Below are 19,459 nucleotides of genomic sequence, written 5' to 3' on the forward strand. Positions count from 1 at the left end.
GGTTCTCTGATAACCTCTTTCCAACATCACATCAATTTGCTGTGTTGCTACGTGTGGTGTGTTATACACTCCGTTAACCTGCCTGGTTTATCTGTAAGGGGTTCTTCACTGTTGGAGCCCAAACATATTCATAACAAAATCAGCTTCTTCAGTTGACTTATGTTGATGTTGTTGTTTTTCAGAGCTGTCAAGGAAAGGTCATAAGAAGTATTGGATAGACTCCAGGAAACAGCAATTACACTACAATGACACTGTACCTATCTGTAACTACCAAGGAAACACTGCCGATTAGGATACTTATGGTAAAGTGGGATCATCATTGCAGTCAGTCAAGTCACTACTCATACACACAATCAGAACAACAAAACAGAACTCATCTCCTGTATTCATGACACACTACTGACAATCTCTTTCCAACAGTGTGATCCAATTGAGGATTGTCCCCCTGCTGTCCTGTTTTAACCCTGATGAAGCATGTGCCTGGGCCAGTGGGGCTGTCCTGTTCAGGAGATAGAGATATGTACAGCCATGTTATCATTCACAGCCATTTTGCAAAGATAACCCTGTGTTCCCCAGCCAAATTGTTTTGAGAGGGCTCGATCATCCTTGTGATTTTAATTCTCTGTGCTTCAAACTGTTGTTATCTCAATCCTACTTAGGAATGGAAAGCACTTATAAAGTAGGAGAACCAACTCTCTCTGTCTCTCTCTCTCTCTCTCTCTCTCGCTGTCTCTCTCTCTCGCTGTCTCTCTCTCTCTCTGTCTCTCTCTCTCTCTCTCTGTCTCTCTCTCTGTCTCTCTCTCGCAATTCAAGGGGCTTTATTGGCATGTGAATCATATGTTAAGATTGCCAAAGCAAGTGAGGTAGATAATATACAAAAGTGAAAAAAACTATCAAAATTAACAGTAAACATTTAACATATACCTCTCTCTCTTTCTCTCTCTCTCTCTCTCTCTCTTTCGCTCTGTCTCTCTTTCGCTCTGTCTCGCTCTCTTGTTATGCCATTCATTTGTAACTGAATGTAAGGAAGTTTGTTTAGTTTTATTAAGGGAACTCTTATCCTACAACCATGATACATTCTGTACACATTTTTTACTGTATCAAATTAACTTATTCTTCAGTTGGTTGGTTTTTTCACTAAAGAACAAGGTATTACATATTGAAAGGTGTATCACTATCCCATCACAGACAACAGGAGGCAGGTGCCACAGTGTTTTTATATTCTCTACAAATCCAGTCATCAATTGACCTGAAGTCATTTCATGCAGAAATGAAAGGTGGGCAGACTTTTGACCACATGACTCTCTGAAACGTGCTGCCTCCAAACGTGTGTGTGTGTGTGTGTCTGTGTGTGTAATTTATATAAAACCCCACATTACTCACACTAAACACGCTCCACCTGAGCCTTCAATACCAAGAGGAGAGAGTTCATCTATGCTCGCCACTGAAACATTGTCCATTCTACATTATATACACAACCTGACCCCATTTCAGTTTTGACACAGCATATTAATACAACACCACACATGGGAGATGCTAGCGTTCAGATTGTGTTTATCATTGTAATGAATGAACACTTTGCATTTAATATGCTCTATGCTCAGTGAATGATGTGTCGTCAGATCTAAACTTTGATGATGAACAACAGGCCCAGCTGGAGGTTTCTCTGAGGAGATGAGGAAAGAGGAAGGCTGGCTTTGAACACATTAGCTGAATCAGCGCATTATGTCTATGTGAGGATGGCATCATGTGTTATATGTTGGTGAGGATGGCATCATGTGTTGGTGAGGGTGGCCTATCGCTATAGTGCCACAGTGTTACGACTTTCTAGTTGTGATGAAGGAGAGTCGGACCAAAGTGCAGCGTGTCGATTGCGATCCATGTTTATTTAAACAAACGTAAACACGACTAAACACGAACACTACAAAACAATAAACGAAAACCGAAAACAGCCTATACTTGTGCAAACTAACAGAGAGTACACATAGGACAGATAGGACAATCACCCACGAAATACAAAGTGAAACTCAGGCTACCTAAATACGGTTCCCAATCCGAGACAACGAGAATCACCTGACTCAGATTGAGAACCGCCTCAGGCAGCCAAGCCTATACAAGACACACCCCTAATCAACCACAAATCCCAATGCCTACAAAAACCCCAATAGGACAATACAATAACCCCATGTCACACCCTGGCCTGAACAAATAATAAAGATAAACACAAAATACTTTGACCAGGGCGTGACACACAGCAACACTTTGGTATAAAATGGACATAAAATCAAAATGAGTTAGCAGTGTGGTTAAGGTTAGAGTTAGATGTTATCACTTTGTGGCTGTGCCAGCTAGTCACCACTCTGCAGAGCTGCCTCCAGGGCAAGATTCATGACAATAAATGCCAACCTGCACATCCAAATATTTTTAATTTGTACTGGCACCGACATTTAACATAGAGTGTAAATGTCAAGTACCATCACTCCACGTAGCTTCTGATTTGCTAGAGGTTTATTTAGTAGGTTCGTGACATTCAGTCTTTAAACAAATTCTTGACCTCGGGCATTCAATTAAAAACAAAAAGTTAAAAGAGTGGGAGGTAAACATTCATTGCAGGTTTTATGTGTTCATTCATGCTTGAGTTCTCTAGAGAGAGCCTCTAGTGCAGTCATTGTGGAATAAGTAGTTCTCTCAGTATTAACAGCAGGTGCCATTCAGAAGCTAGCCAGAGGAAACAAAATGGTGACAACAACAACCGCAACGAAAACAGAGACTTGCGTTTCTTATTTTTCAAATCAAACAATTGACGCGGCCTCATATCCAGTTATTACCGACCCAGCTGGGCATCCATAGAAACAATAAATGTGTCAGACATCTAAAATAATACTATGTCTCTCCCTCCCTACCAGCCGATGTTGCCTGCCTACCTGCTGCCTCCACATTTAGGAGAGGCTTTTTTTCTGGCACTTCACATTTGATAAGAGTGCTCAGGTCTGGAGCCTTGCCAATCTGGCAGTGTGGAGATTTAAACCTCAGAGCTCGTCTCACCACTTAAATATCAAATGTTTAAAATGATTTCACAGTGGTTCAACAGAGGGCCCAGCCTGGTTTGATTAGAAGTGAAAGCTGGAGATGAAGAACTTGTGAATTGCCCGTATTTGAGAGAATTAAATGTATTCACAAAGGGGTGCTACAATACCCCTTGATGGCTAATGTTTTGCAAATTAAGGCCAAAAAGCACATTTTTGTTTTCATTAATTTTTACGATATAGTCAATCATGACTTTGCAGCTGGCCCATCTAGCGGAAATAATTGAGTTCTGCCTCCAGGGCCAGATTCATGACAATAAACATCAACCTGTGAATAAAGTCCCACATTACTGACAAACAACACTGCACTTCAACCTTGCGACTCAAAGCAACAGGTTAGGCACTTCTTCATGTTTCTTATTCAATCAAAACACACCACATTTCTGGCTGGAGGGACAATTCCATTCTCTACATTCAGCACAGATTACAAAAAGATAAAAAATCCATCACTGCATACCATGAATTCTAATTTGAAATGAATGCAAACAGCTTTTGGCAAATAATGAATCTCTGGGTAGCAGAGGCAGGGGAATGTCAACTGAAACTCTGCAGGCCCGGGCTCATCTGGCTCCTCTGGCTACTGTAGGCTGATGCTCCAACCCATCACCATTGTAAAACACCCTCTCTTCATCACTCAATAGGTAATTGGCAGCACCTGCTTAGCACTGACTGGCCTCCAAACAGAGGAAAGGGATACTATGTGCGTCTCAAGTGGCACCCTATTCCCTATATAGTGCTCTACTTTTGACCAAGTCCCATAGGGCTCTATTAAAAAGTAGTGCACTAGGGAATAAGGTGGTGTTTGGAATGCACACACAGTTGTTGTATTCCTCCACTGATGAGCGAGTAAGTTGGGGGTAATATATTGACTGATGACTGACCACATTGCCAACATTACATGAACTATGAAAGCCTCAGAGGATCAACGGTGACCACGTCACACATCCTTACAGTGGGTCATTGATATAAAGATTCCAAGACTACTCTGGGTTGGGATAGACATTTGTGCCCATATGGGCCACCCTCACGCTGGTACTGAGCAACACTTCATAGTGGGATTGCATGTCAGATTGGAAAGAGACTGGACCAAGGATGTTGACACAATGCAGCAGGCCAGAATAGATGGAACTGCAGAGATGAAAAAAGAGGGTACAACGGAATAGTGAGAGTGAAGATGGGACGGGGAAGCTCATCGTGTCGTCCTATGTATCGAACCGATGTTCAGGATTAGATCACTTCCTGTGTAGGCACAGGGGGTTTAGTCAGGCCTGTCTTATCTTCCCACCGCTGCAGAAAGTTAGGTATTTTTCAGGGGGTTGTGTTGTGTTTAATCTGGACTGTATCTTGCCAAGTCAGGCTCTTTATCAATTTCAACTGATTCTCCAAGGAAAGGACAACCAGCTCTAAGTGTTAGCTACCCTCACATCCTCTGCTCAGAACCTCCATATTTGTTATACATCCTCTCAAGGCTTATTCCTGAGATTTTGGAGCTGTTGTTATTCTCATATTTTGTTTTAACACTGAATCAGTCAAATACCGTGTCAACAGAAAAGTCTAAATCTACATCTTGTCTTTATATCTAAGGTAAGGTATGTGAATAAGAGAAGTGCCTGTTCTGTACAAATACAGGATATGGGTGTTTAAGAAATACAGAGACTATTCCCAGGGTAACTGATCCAGATCTGAAATACAGAGGCTATTCCCAGGGTAACTGATCCAGATCTGAAATACAGAGGCTATTCCCAGGGTAACTGATCCAGATCTGAAATCTTACCGTAAAACAAGGCCTTGAAGTGTCATGTGTGAGTGTGTGTGTAGAAGCATCAGTAAACAGTTTGTTTAGAACCATAAGTAAACAATGTATGTGTGCGCTCGTGTGTGTTTACGTGTGCGTGTACGACCCAAAACGTCAGTGATTGTACGATGATTATTAGCTGCTAATAGTCCTTCCTTTCAAGGTCACTGTTCACATTATAGACCTATAGAACTCAGACGTTATGACAACGCTTAGAAATCTGTCAGATTGCTAACTATGTTGTAATAGAAGCGGTTTTATTTTAATGTTACCTCAACAAGTAAACAAGCAAACAAGCAAACTCAAAGCAATTTGAATTGATATTAACAATTGAGTGCTATAATTCTCATGTTCAAATGGTTAAGCTACTGACACTTACCTAATGATATCACATTAGGTGGTAAAGTGTCGCCAAGGCAACAGGCCGACTTAACCAGAAATAGCAGAGAAACGCACCTCTTCTCCTCCTCCTGTGACTGACAGGAGAAAACAATAAAATGCCAAGCAGCATGCATAGTTAAAAAGGTGGCTCGCATTCACCACTGTGAGGGCTGTTGAACCCTGCTGTTCCTCTGTAGCTGTCTTAATGTTTTTCTCCTGTTCTCTTCTCGCTCCTGTGTACTCTCCACTGGAGGCTGTCCCTTGTGGCTGTATGGGGGGAGAGAGGAGGGAGAGAGGAAGGAGGGGGGCATCTTGTTTCTTTTTACAGACCACTTTTATGATAAGATGAAAATGAAACATTGCCTCGGAGGCACAGAATAAATCTCTAGAATACTGGAGATGTTCTGAAAGGGAAGGCATTCTTTCTTTTCTCGAGTGTTGGCTATAAAACGACAGAGATGGAGGACTGTTGGTCGTCGTGAGGTAGCTATGGAGAGCAGGTAGGTGACTTAACCTGTGTTGCTGTCTGCGTTAGACGGGGTCGGGGGGTTATTTCGTGGGAGGACTAGAGTCAGCTCAGCCAAGGAGAAGACAGAGGAGGAACACGCTGACCCACATCCCCATCATGCTCCACTCTGCTCTGCAGGAGGCCTTTTTAGAGAGGAGAAGAAGAGTCTCTTAACTGTGCGTCTTTCTCCTTCGTCTTGTGTCTCGCTTCAGGATGCCCCTCCGGCTCTTCCCGTCCTCTCATCTCTTGCATCCCAGGGAGACGAGAGGGGAGAGGTGCAGTTAAACGGGCTTTGAGAATGGATGGGTATCTAAGTGGGCATGACCAGAAAAAATAAAAACTGAGCACTCTGGGCTAAAGTGGAGGTGCCACTCTGCCAAATGCTTAGGGGCGGCCTGACACACTTAGAAGATGTGGACTGAAATGGGGCGGTCCATCTTGAACGACGCTTGTGAAAATCAGAGGCTTCAATCTAGGTCATTGCCACTGATGCATCGCTAACTGAAAGCGAACTTCAGTCACACCTGGCCTTTACGGTGACTGCTTTTTCAATAGATGTAACATATCTGCCGAGAGAAGTCAATCTTTTGCCTCTGAGACATCCCATACTTTTGATATCAGTGAGTCAAATTGATGTGTTCTGGACGGAAGCAAAGTTCAATCCCAGAGTTGACTGGCTTGTATATTTCCTTCCTAAACTGAATATTCCCTTAGAATATGCCTGAATGGAAATAACTAATCACTCTGGGTTTGTTGTGTCTGATGTTACTCATCCCGACAGCTGCATCTGCAGTCATTAAAGTGCTTCAAGGTTGATGAAAATTTTGGAGAGCTTTGCTCTCCATACCGCTTAGGGTCATCGTTGACAAGCTGCATACTGCACGTGTTAGATAAATTAAGCCTATGACAGCAGTAGAAACCAATCACAAGCTGGAACAGAACAGAGCTGCCCATATATAACTAGATGGCTATTGGTTCACACATCACATGTGAAGGTTGTAACTATTGTCATACCCTTGAACCTGAATTGCTTGAAGGAAACTGACAGTTGATGTATAGTGCATCTAGGGAGGATGGACAAGAAGAATGTACACCTTGTCTTTAGACTCTACATGTACTCTTAATGATATAGTCATAATGCAGTATAATCATGGTTGGACACACATAAAGACTCATTAAGTCTCATAATCCAGTAAAGTGAACATTTCTTCACATTTCATGATGACGCAACTCTCTTCATTCTTTCTCACTCTTCTTTATTCAAACAGTTGCATTACGAAACGCAACACAATGCTACACTATACAACATTACATTAAGCAACACTACACTACATTACACAACACTACACTACACAACACTACACTACATTACACAACACTACACTACACTACACTATACAACATTACATTAAGCAACACTACACTACATTACACAACACTACACTGCATTACACAACACTACACTACATTACACAACACTACACTACACAACACTACACTACATTACACAACACTACACTACACTACACTATACAACATTACATTAAGCAACACTACACTACATTACACAACACTACACTACACTACACAACACTACACTACATTACACAACACTACACTACACTACACTATTCAACATTACATTAAGCAACACTACACTACATTACACAACACTACACTACACTACACAACACTACACTACATTAAGCAACACTACACTACACAACACTACACTAAATCAAATCAAATCAAATCAAATCAAATTTATTTATATAGCCCTTCGTACATCAGCTGATATCTCAAAGTGCTGTACAGAAACCCAGCCTAAAACCCCAAACAGCAAGCAATGCAGGTGGAGAAGCACGGTGGCTAGGAAAAACTCCCTAGAAAGGCCAATACCTAGGAAGAAACCTAGAGAGGAACCAGGCTATGTGGGGTGGCCAGTCCTCTTCTGGCTGTGCCGGGTGGAGATTATAACAGAACATGGTCAAGATGTTCAATGTTCATAAATGACCAGCATGGTCGAATAATAATAAGGCAGAACAGTTGAAACTAGAGCAGCAGCACAGTCAGGTGGAAGTTGAAACTGGAGCAGCAGCATGGCCAGGTAGACTGGGGACAGCAAGGAGTCATCATGTCAGGTAGTCCTGGGGCATGGTCCTAGGGCTCAGGTCAGTTGAAACTGGAACAGCAGCATGGCCAGGTGGACTGGGGACAGCAAGGAGTCATCATGTCAGGTAGTCCTGGGGCATGGTCCTAGGGCTCAGGTCCTCCGAGAGAGAGAAAGAAAGAGAGAAGGAGAGAATTAGAGAACGCACACTTAGATTCACACAGGACACCGAATAGGACAGGAGAAGTACTCCAGATATAACAAACTGACCCCAGCCCCCCGACACATAAACTACTGCAGCATAAATACTGGAGGCTGAGACAGGAGGGGTCAGGAGACACTGTGGCCCCATCCGAGGACACCCCGGACAGGGCCAAACAGGAAGGATATAACCCCACCCACTTTGCCAAAGCACAGCCCCCACACCACTAGAGGGATATCTTCAACCACCAACATACCATCCTGAGACAAGGCTGAGTATAGCCCACAAAGATCTCCGCCACGGCACAACCCAAGGGGGGGGGGGGGGGCGCCAACCCAGACAGGATGACCACAACAGTGAATCAACCCACTCAGGTGACGCACCCCCTCCAGGGACGGCATGAGAGAGCCCCAGCAAGCCAGTGACTCAGCCCCTGTAATAGGGTTAGAGGCAGAGAATCCCAGTGGAAAGAGGGGAACCGGCCAGGCAGAGACAGCAAGGGTGGTTCGTTGCTCCAGAGCCTTTCCGTTCACCTTCCCACTCCTGGGCCAGACTACACTCAATCATATGACCCACTGAAGAGATGAGTCTTCAGTAAAGACTTAAAGGTTGAGACCGAGTTTGCGTCTCTGACATGGGTAGGCAGACCGTTCCATAGAAATGGAACTCTATAGGAGAAAGCCCTGCCTCCAGCTGTTTGCTTAGAAATTCTAGGGACAATTAGGAGGCCTGCGTCTTGTGACCGTAGCGTACGTATAGGTATGTACGGCAGGACCAAATCAGAGAGATAAGTAGGAGCAAGCCCATGTAATGCTTTGTAGGTTAGCAGTAAAACCTTGAAATCAGCCCTTGCTTTGACAGGAAGCCAGTGTAGAGAGGCTAGCACTGGAGTAATATGATCAAATTGTTTGGTTCTAGTCAGGATTCTAGCAGCCGTATTTAGCACTAACTGAAGTTTATTTAGTGCTTTATCCGGGTAGCCGGAAAATAGAGCATTGCAGTAGTCTAACCTAGAAGTGACAAAAGCATGGATTAATTTTTCTGCATCATTTTTGGACAGAAAGTTTCTGATTTTTGCAATGTTACGTAGATGGAAAAAAGCTGTCCTCGAAATGGTCTTGATATGTTCTTCAAAAGAGAGATCAGGGTCCAGAGTAACGCCGAGGTCCTTCACAGTTTTATTTGAGACGACTGTACAACCATTAAGATTAATTGTCAGATTCAACAGAAGATCTCTGTTTTGTCCGAGTTTAATAGTAGAAAGTTTGCAGCCATCCACTTCCTTATGTCTGAAACACATGCTTCTAGCGAGGGCAATTTTGGGGCTTCACCATGTTTCATTGAAATGTACAGCTGTGTGTCATCCGCATAGCAGTGAAAGTTTACATTATGTTTTCGAATAACATCCCCAAGAGGTAAAAATATATAGTGAAAACAATAGTGGTCCTAAAACGGAACCTTGAGGAACACCGAAATTTACAGTTGATTTGTCAGAGGACAAACCATTCACAGAGACAAACTGATATCTTTCCGACAGATAAGATCTAAACCAGGCCAGAACATGTCCGTGTAGACCAATTTGGGTTTCCAATCTCTCCAAAAGAATGTGGTGATCGATGGTATCAAAAGCAGCACTAAGGTCTAGGAGCACGAGGACAGATGCAGAGCCTCGGTCCGATGCCATTAAAATGTCATTTACCACCTTCACAAGTGCCGTCTCAGTGCTATGATGGGGTCTAAAACCAGACTGAAGCATTTCGTATACATTGTTTGTCTTCAGGAAGGCAGTGACTACACTACATTAAGCAACTACACTACACTACATTACACAACACTACACTACACTACACTATACAACATTACATTAAGCAACACTACACTACATTACACAACACTACACTACATTAAGCAACACTACACTACACAACACTACACTACACTACATTAAGCAACACTACACTACACTACATTACACAACACTACACTACACTATACAACATTACATTAAGCAACACTACACTACATTACAACACTACACTACACTACACTACATTACACAACACTGCACTACACAACACTACATTACATTAAGCAACACTGCACTACATTACACAACACTACACTACACAACACTACACTACATTACATTAAGCAACACTACACTACACAACACTACACTACACTACATTACATTAAGCAACACTACACTACACTACACTACACAACACTACACTACATTACACAACACTACACAACACTACACTACACTACATTACATTAAGCAACACTACACTACACTACATTATACAACACTACACTACATTAAGCAACACTACACTACATTACACAACACTACACAACACTACACTACATTACATTAAGCAACACTACACTACACTACATTATACAACACTACACTACATTAAGCAACACTACACTACATTACACAACACTACACAACACTACACTACATTACATTAAGCAACACTACACTACATTAAGCAACACTACACTACACTACATTAAGCAACACTACACTACACTACATTAAGCAACACTACACTACACTACATTAAGCAACACTACACTACACTACATTAAGCAACACTACACTACACTACATTAAGCAACACTACACTACACTACATTAAGCAACACTACACTACACTACATTAAGCAACACTACACTACATAACATAACTTGCCTCAAAATCTTACAGATGTAGATCTTAATTTGAGCCAGTTTGCTACAGCAGGAAAATAATCCTACAGCAACAGGACATGTAAATTATTATGTGGATTATGATTCATGGATATTTTTGTAGAGGTTGACACATTTTGTTGTAAGGAAAAATCAAGTCTGAAATTTCAAAGTGGAAATTACAAAATTCAGAAGCTTTTTAAACCTCAAATACACTACACGTTTTCATATCCTGCATTGCTGGAAACTTCTACTACAACAGGATAATCACATTAAGATCCTACATATGTACAATTGGCAATTTGACACTCCTGCACATTGTATTACAGTGTTTCCCAGTTGGTAACACACATTTGCTGAAACTACATATTAGGTACTCAAAAACTCTAAACACAAAACAGTTAGCCAATTTCCCCCAAAACCCTCAGACATCTTGCAAAATGAAACACAGCAATCAAAATCATGTACTCCCTGCTCAAAATGAAACTCTGCATTGAAATGACACACATACACATCAAGTGAATCTGACTCAGTGACAACAAAGATCACACTAATGTGACATATTCAAAATATATTCACTACCATCAGATCCTAATTCAGTGGTAAGGATAAGATTTTGTTGTTATACTGTATATTGTTTGTGAATACTCAAAGAAAAACAAATGCAAAGAAATGTCAGTTTTATATTTCAACATGACTGTAACAGTTTTCTACTATCTCCTCCTCTGACGAAGAGGTGTAGCAAGGATCGGACCAAAATGCGGCGTGTAGATTACGATTCATGTTTAATGAAAAAAACACACTAAACAAAAACACTACCAAAACAATAAACGTAACGAAAACCGAAACAGCCTATACTTGTGTAAACTAACACAGAACAAGGACATCAGGACACTAAGCACTATCACCCACAAAACACTCAAAGAATATGGCTGCCTAAATATGGTTCCCAATCAGAGACAACGATAAACACCTGCCTCTGATTGAGAACCACTCCAGACAGCCATAGACTTTGCTAGATAACCCCACTATACCACACACCCAATACCTAACAAAAACCCCAAGACAAAACACACCACATTAAACCCATGTCACACCCCGGCCTGACCAAATAAATAAAGACAAACACAATATACTTCGACCAGGGCGTGACAATGACTCAATACATGTCAACCAGCATACTGTAAGCACACACACAGTAAAAATGCAAACATATACAGTAAATACATTTTGCATATGCAAAGGAAGAAAAATACTACTGTATTGTATGTTAGTTAAATTGTACGGACTAGATATAAAAATCTAAATCATAAGTCAAGAAACAAATACTCCATTGCGAAAACAAAATCAGTCATGCCTGTTGTTTTGGTCCGGCCACAGAATTTTATCAACATCACAGGTGATATTCTCCATGGTCAGACAGAGGGGGAAATGTATTTTGGCTTGACTCATCCATCCCTGACAGCAATCTGCTGGAACATTGCCATTGCCTGGAGAAGGGCCAGACGGAGAGATGGAGATGGGCATTGTTGTATGGTCCAAGGGTGGCATGGAGGTGGAAGACCCCATTGTGGCTCATAGCTGCGTATACGATGACATTTCCCCCGCGCTGGCCAGGTACCTCAATGTGGCACGTTGACCAATGATGTCCTTCCTCTCCTCCTCGTCTTCGCTGAATCCAGCCTCATCTATGAGTATGAGTTCCTGGGGGATGGGACTTGCATCCAACTCCATGATTCTCTGAAATGACAGTAAATACTGTAATTGCTGTATAGTAAAGTTCACTGGCAGCATCAATGAGTCTCTCGGTTCTACAAAAACAAAATAGCACTACAATACAGTTTTCCATTGTTTACACACGTTTGCTGAATCTTTGGCCCAATTTCCCAAAACTCTACACAAAACCACAAACACAAAATGCTAAACTCTACAAAAGCAAACACTGCATTCAAAACTGTTTAATTTCTGAGGGGAAAAACTATTTGATCCCCTGCTGATTTTGTACGTTTGCCCACTGACAAAGAAATGATCAGTCTACAATTTTAATGGTAGGTTTATTTGAACAGTGAGAGACAGAATAACAACAACAAAATCCAGAAAAACGCATGCCAAAAATGTTATAAATTGATTTGAATTTTAATGAGGGAAATAAGAACTTGACCACCTCTCAATCAGAAAGATTTCTGGCTCCCAGGTGTCTTTTATACAGGTAACGAGCTGAGATTAGGAGCACACTCTTAAAGGGAGCGCTCTTAATCTCAGTTTGTTACCTGTATAAAAGACACCTGTCCACAGAAGCAATCAATCAAACAGATTCCAAACTCTCCACCATGGCCAAGACCAAAGAGCTCTCCAAGGATGTCAGGGACAAGATTGTAGACCTACACAAGGCCGGAATGGGCTACAAGACCATCGCCAAGCAGCTTGGTGAGAAGGTGACAACAGTTGGTGCGATTATTCGCAAATGAAAGAAACACAAAGGAACTGTCAATCTCCCTCGGCCTGGGGCTCCATGCAAGATCTCACCTCGTGGAGTTGAAATGATCATGAGAACGGTGAGGAATCAGCCCAGAACTACACGGGAGGATCTTGTCAATGATTCCAAGGCAGCTGGGACCATAGTCACCAAGAAAACAATTGGTAACACACTACGCCATGAAGGACTGAAATCCTGCAGCGCCAGCAAGGTCCCCTGCTCAAGAAAGCACATATACATGCCTGTCTGAAGTTTGCCAAAGAACATCTGAATGATTCAGAGGACAACTGGGTGAAAGTGTTGTGGTCAGATGAGACCAAAATGGAGCTCTTTGGCATCAATTCAACTTGCCGTGTTTGGAGGAGGAGGAATGCTGTCTATGACCCCAAGAACACCATCCCCACCGTCAAACATGGAGGTGGAAACATTATGCTTTGGGGGTGTTTTTCTGCTCAGGGGACAGGACAACTTCACCGCATCAAAGGGATGATGGACGGGGCCATGTACCTTCAAATCTTGGGTGAGGACCTCCTTTCCTCAGCCAGGGCATTGAAAATGGGTCGTGGATGGGTATTCCAGCATGACAATGACCCAAAACACACAGCCAAGGCAACAAAGGAGTGGCTCAAGAAGAAGCACATTAAGGTCCTGGAGTGGCCTAGCCAGTCTCCAGACCTTAATCCCATAGAAAATCTGTGGAGGGAGCTGAAGGTTGGAACCAAGTCTGCAAAATTGCAAGCACAATTCCTGCTTTTGTCATGCCTTGGTCTTAGTATTTTGTGTTTTCTTTAGTTATTTGGTCAGTCCAGGGTGTGACATGGGTTATTGTGGTGTGTTTTTGTCTTAGGGGTTTTGTGGGGTGTCTACGTAGTCTATGGCTGCCTGAGGCGGTTCTCAATCAGAGTCAGGTGATTATCGTTGTCTCTGATTGGGAACCATATTTAGGCAGCCATATTCTGTGAGTGTTTTCGTGGGTGATTGTTCCTGTCTTTGTGTTTGCACCAGATAGGGCTGTTTCGGTTTTCATTATTTCATTTCGTTAGTTTTGTAGTTTCTGTATGTATAGGTTTTCCTTCATTAAAATATATCATGAATCATCATCACGCTGCATTTGTCAGATCCTTGTTCTACCTCTTCGTCAGAGGAGGAGATAGAAGAGAGCCGTCACAGAATCACCCACCACACCCGGAACAAGTGGCGTGGTAACAGGCAACAGCGGCAGCAGGAGCAGCGCGACAAGAATTTCTGGACTTGGGAGGAAATCCTCGACGGGAGAGGACCCTGGGCTAAACCAGGGGAGTGTAGCCGCACCAAGGTGCAGCGAGAGAGGGACTGGACATGGGAGGACGAACTGGACGGTGAAGGACCTTGGGCTCAGCCTGGAGAATATCGCCGCCCCAAGGAAGAACTGGAGGCGGTGAAAGCGGAGAGGTGCTGGTATGAGGAGGCAGCACGGCGACGCGGATGGAAGACTGAGAGTCGGCCCCAAAAATGTCTTGGGGGGGGGGGGGGCTCACAGGGAGTATGGCTATGCCAGGTAGGAGACCTGCGCAAACTCCCTGTGCTGACCGGGGGGCTAGAGAGACCGGGCAGGCACCGTGTTATGCTATGGAGCGCACAGTGTTTCCAGTGCGGGTGCATAGCCCGGTGTGGTTCATACCAGCTCTTCGTATTGGCCGGGCTAGAGTGGGCATCGAGCCAGGTAAGGTTGGGCAGGCTTGCTGCTCAAGAGCTCCAGTGCGCCTGCACGGTCCGGTCTATCCAGAGCCACTTCTACACACCAGTCCTCCGGTGGCAGCTCCCCGCACCAGGCTTCCTGTGCGTGTTCTCTATCCAGTTCCACCAGTGCCAGCACCACGCATCAGGCCTACAGTGCGCCTCGCCTCTCCAGCGCTGCCGGAGTCTCCCGCCTGTTCAGCGCTGTCGGAGCCTTTCTCCTCTCCTGCGCTGCCGGAGTCTCCCGCCTGTTTAGCGCAGCCAGAGCCTTCCTTCTCTCCAGCGCTGCCGGAGTCTCCTGCCTGTTCAGCGCAGCCTGAGCTGCCAGTCTGCATGGAGCAGCCAGAGCTGCCAGTCTGCATGGAGCAGTCAGAGCTGTCAGTCTGCATGGAGCAGCCTGAGATGGCAGTCTGCATGGAGCAGCCTGAGATGGCAGTCTGCATGGAGCAGCCAGAGCTGTCAGTCTGCATGGAGCAGCCAGAGCTGCCAGTCTGCATGGAGCAGCCAGAGCAGCTAGATACGCCAGTCAGCCAGACTCTTCCAGATCTGCCAGTCAACCAGACTCTTCCAGATCTGCCAGTCAACCAGACTCTTCCAGATCTGCCAGTCAACCAGACTCTTCCAGATCTGCCAGTCAACCAGACTCTTCCAGATCTGCCAGTCAACCAGACTCTTCCAGATCGTCAGTCAACCAGACTCTTCCAGATCTGCCAGTCAACCAGACTCTTCCAGATCCGCCAGCCAGCCAGGATCTGCCAAAGCCAACTACCTGCCTGAGCTTCCTCTCAGTGCTGGGCTTCCTCTCAGTGCTGGGCTTCCTCTCAGTGCTGGGCTTCCCCTCAGTGCTGGGCTTCCCCTCAGTGCTGGGCTTCCCCTCAGTGCTGGGCTTCCCCTCAGTGCTGGGCTTCCCCTCAGTCCCGAGCTGCCCCTCAGTCCCGAGCTGCCCCTCAGTCCCGAGCTGCCCCTCAGTCCCGAGCTGCCCCTCAGTCACGAGCTGCCCCTCAGTCCAGTGGGGTTCTGGGTGAGGACTATTAGGCCATGGTCGGCGGCGAGGGTGGATTATCCCAGGACGCGAGGGGGAGGAACTATGACATTTATGGAGTGGGGTCCACGTCCCGAGCCGGAGCCGCCACCATGGACAGACGCCCACCCGGACCCTCCCTATGGTTTTGAGGTGCGTCCGGGAGTCCGCACCTTAGGGGGGGTTCTGTCATGCCTTGGTCTTAGTATTTTGTGTTTTCTTTAGTTATTTGGTCAGGCCAGGGTGTGACATGGGTTATTGTGGTGTGTTTTTGTCTTAGGGGTTTTGTGGGGTGTCTACGTAGTCTATGGCTGCCTGAGGCGGTTCTCAATCAGAGTCAGGTGATTATCGTTGTCTCTGATTGGGAACCATATTTAGGCAGCCATATTCTGTGAGTGTTTTCGTGGGTGATTGTTCCTGTCTTTGTGTTTGCACCAGATAGGGCTGTTTCGGTTTTCATCATTTCATTTCGTTAGTTTTGTAGTTTCTGTATGTATAGGTTTTCCTTCATTAAAATATATCATGAATCATCATCACGCTGCATTTTGGTCCGATCCTTGTTCTACCTCTTCGTCAGAGGAGGAGATAGAAGAGAGCCGTTACAGCTTTACACTCAGTTTTCAATTCTATATCTCACTTTTTGTAAAACACTACACACAGTTCTCTACATTAGGCACAACATTCAAAATTAAAATCTATTTAGTCCCTTTGGAAAGCCATGCCAATCACAATGCCAAGCTCTATACACCAATTGGCAACACCCACTCCTCACAGGTGTAAACACTAGTTGCTGAATTGTTCACAGAGCATTTAGCACTATAAAAGGCCACAGATGTGTGCTCCTGTTTTGGAGGAAAATGGAAGTCAATGGTGAAGCAAGAGCTAGAGGTGAAGGAGTGAGTAAGAAGAGGAGAATGAGGAAGGACAGTTGTCTCAGATGAGATCAGGGCCACATTGGTTGACCATGTGCTCAACCATTGATGGAGTATAAGGGAGGCTGGGCAGAGAGTGTAAAGCAGGAATTTTGCTTGCAATTTTGCAGACTTGGTTTAGGGATTTGGTATATGAGTTTCAGGTTTCAGTGATTGCGTTTCAAGTTCCAATTGGGAAAAACTGTAATACAGTATACACAAACATTTGATTTGATTTGACAAAGTAGTAAAGCTCCCAGTTTCAGGCATACAGTAATACTAATGAATAATAATAATAGTAATGTAATAATACAGTAATAATAATGAAACATTGACACCTCTACTCAGCAGCAGCGCCTCTTCAACCTCAGGAGGCTGAAGAAATTTGGCTTGTCACCAAAATCACTCACAAACTTCTACAGATGCACAATCGAGAGCATCCTGTCAGGCTGTATCACCGCCTGGTACGGCAACTGCTCCGCCCACAACCGTAAGGCTCTCCAAAGGGTAGTGAGAGCTGCACAACGCATCACCGGGGGAAAACTACCTGCCCTCCAGGACACGTACACCACCCTATGTCACAGGAAGGCCATAAAGATCATCAAGGACAACAACCACCCGATCCACTGCCTGTTCACCCCGCTATCATCCAGAAGGCGAGGTCAGTACAGGTGCATCAAAGCAGGGACCGAGAGACTGAAAAACAGCTTCTATCTCAAGGCCATCAGACTGTTAAACAGCAACCACTAACATCGAGTGGCTGCTGCCATTATACTGACTCAACTCCAGCCACTTTAATAATGGGAATTGATGGAAAAAAATGTATCACTAGCCACTTTAAACAATGCTACTTAATATAATGTTTACATACCCTACATTATTCATCTCATATGTATATGTATATACTGTACTCTATATCATCTACTGCATCTTGCTATCTTTATGTAATACATGTATCACTAGCCACTTTAAACAATGCCACTTTATGTTTACATACCCTACATTACTCATCTCATATGTATATACTGTACTCGATACCATCTACTGCATCTTACCTATGCCGTTCTGTACCATCACTCATTCATATATCTTTATGTACATATTCTTTATCCCTCTACACTTGTGTGTATAAGGTAGTAGTTGTGGAATTGTTAGGTTAGATTACTCGTTGGTTATTACTGCATTGTCGGAACTAGAAGCACAAGCATTTCGTTACACTCGCATTAACATCTGCTAACCATGTGTATGTGACAAATAAAATTTGATTTGATACGGGATTATGAGACTTAATGAGTCTTTATGTGTGTCTATAACTGTGCTAATACTGCATTATGACTGTGTCATACTAGTACATGTATAATGCATCATTATGCATATAGGCTTATGACCATCTGTCATAAAGAAACCTCCTCCTGTCGACCAGTACTGTTGCATGTAGAGTTCATAACATGCTGGTTGTATTATTCAGCTTTACTCTATTTGCTGCAGAATAGAAACAGCAGCGATCGCTATGCTTAAGCGCACACTACAGTAGCTCAGTGCATGTGGAATTAAAGAAAACTACCCCTACATTTCATTTAAAGAACAGGCCCTGACACCATCAATCAGCTTCATGTAAACCTTTTAAATAGCAGCCGTTAGCTGAATTTAAATAGAGCGTGCAGAGAAGATGGGGTGAAACCTGGCAAAGGAGCGAAAACTACAGCGCAGTCGTCATCTGATGGAATCAGGGACCTGTATGATGTTTTCACCGGCGCCAAACGGGAAAAGCCATTGCATTGCTGACCTACAGTTACCAGAGCGGCACATCTCACAGACATGAAACCATCAACGATGTGGCTCAGAGGAAGCTTCACCGTACACTATCGTATCAAGCATCGGCCAGGCCCTGTGATAGGCTAAACCAAGTCGCTATCTGCCACTTAGGAGTGTGGAGGGAGAGATCGAAACAGAGGGGTGTTGGGGGATTTAAAAGAAAAACAAAGAAAAAAAGAACGCTAAACACTGGAATCGCCCAGAGACGTCAAGACATCATACCTCTTCTACTCTACTCCATTAATATTCTATCTGGACACTTACACTGCCTGCTACACTGTTGCTACACACCTCCAACATGCTGAAGAGATTATGTAAAGGTACTATGGGGACTTCCTGGAATGGGCCAAGACCGTCTAATTAAGGCAAGAGGTTGGCACAGTGACGTCCCTCCGTGGCCCTGGGAGTCATCTTCATGACAGCTCCGCTGAATACCTTGACTGAACCTCATGATGTATAATTCAGTCGACACGCAAGGGATCTGAATAAGACTGGCTAATGATGTTGACAGCGGCGTCAAAACCCTTAAACTGATTAGTATTGCCACGCAGGGCTCCCTCTGCTCCATATCACGGAAGGACATCTCTAATGGTAGGCTAGCCAGATACCTGTTTCAGGGTCGGGAAATGTGGGAGAGTGTTAAGTTGTGATGATGAGCTGGAACAAATTTTGTTGAATTATTCAACAAGATTTAGACACCCATGGAGGCAGCAATGTAGTATCATTAATATTGATGA

The sequence above is a fragment of the Oncorhynchus kisutch genome, linkage group LG5 (genome assembly GCF_002021735.2).
Source record: "Oncorhynchus kisutch isolate 150728-3 linkage group LG5, Okis_V2, whole genome shotgun sequence".
NCBI classification, from domain to species: domain Eukaryota; kingdom Metazoa; phylum Chordata; class Actinopteri; order Salmoniformes; family Salmonidae; genus Oncorhynchus; species Oncorhynchus kisutch.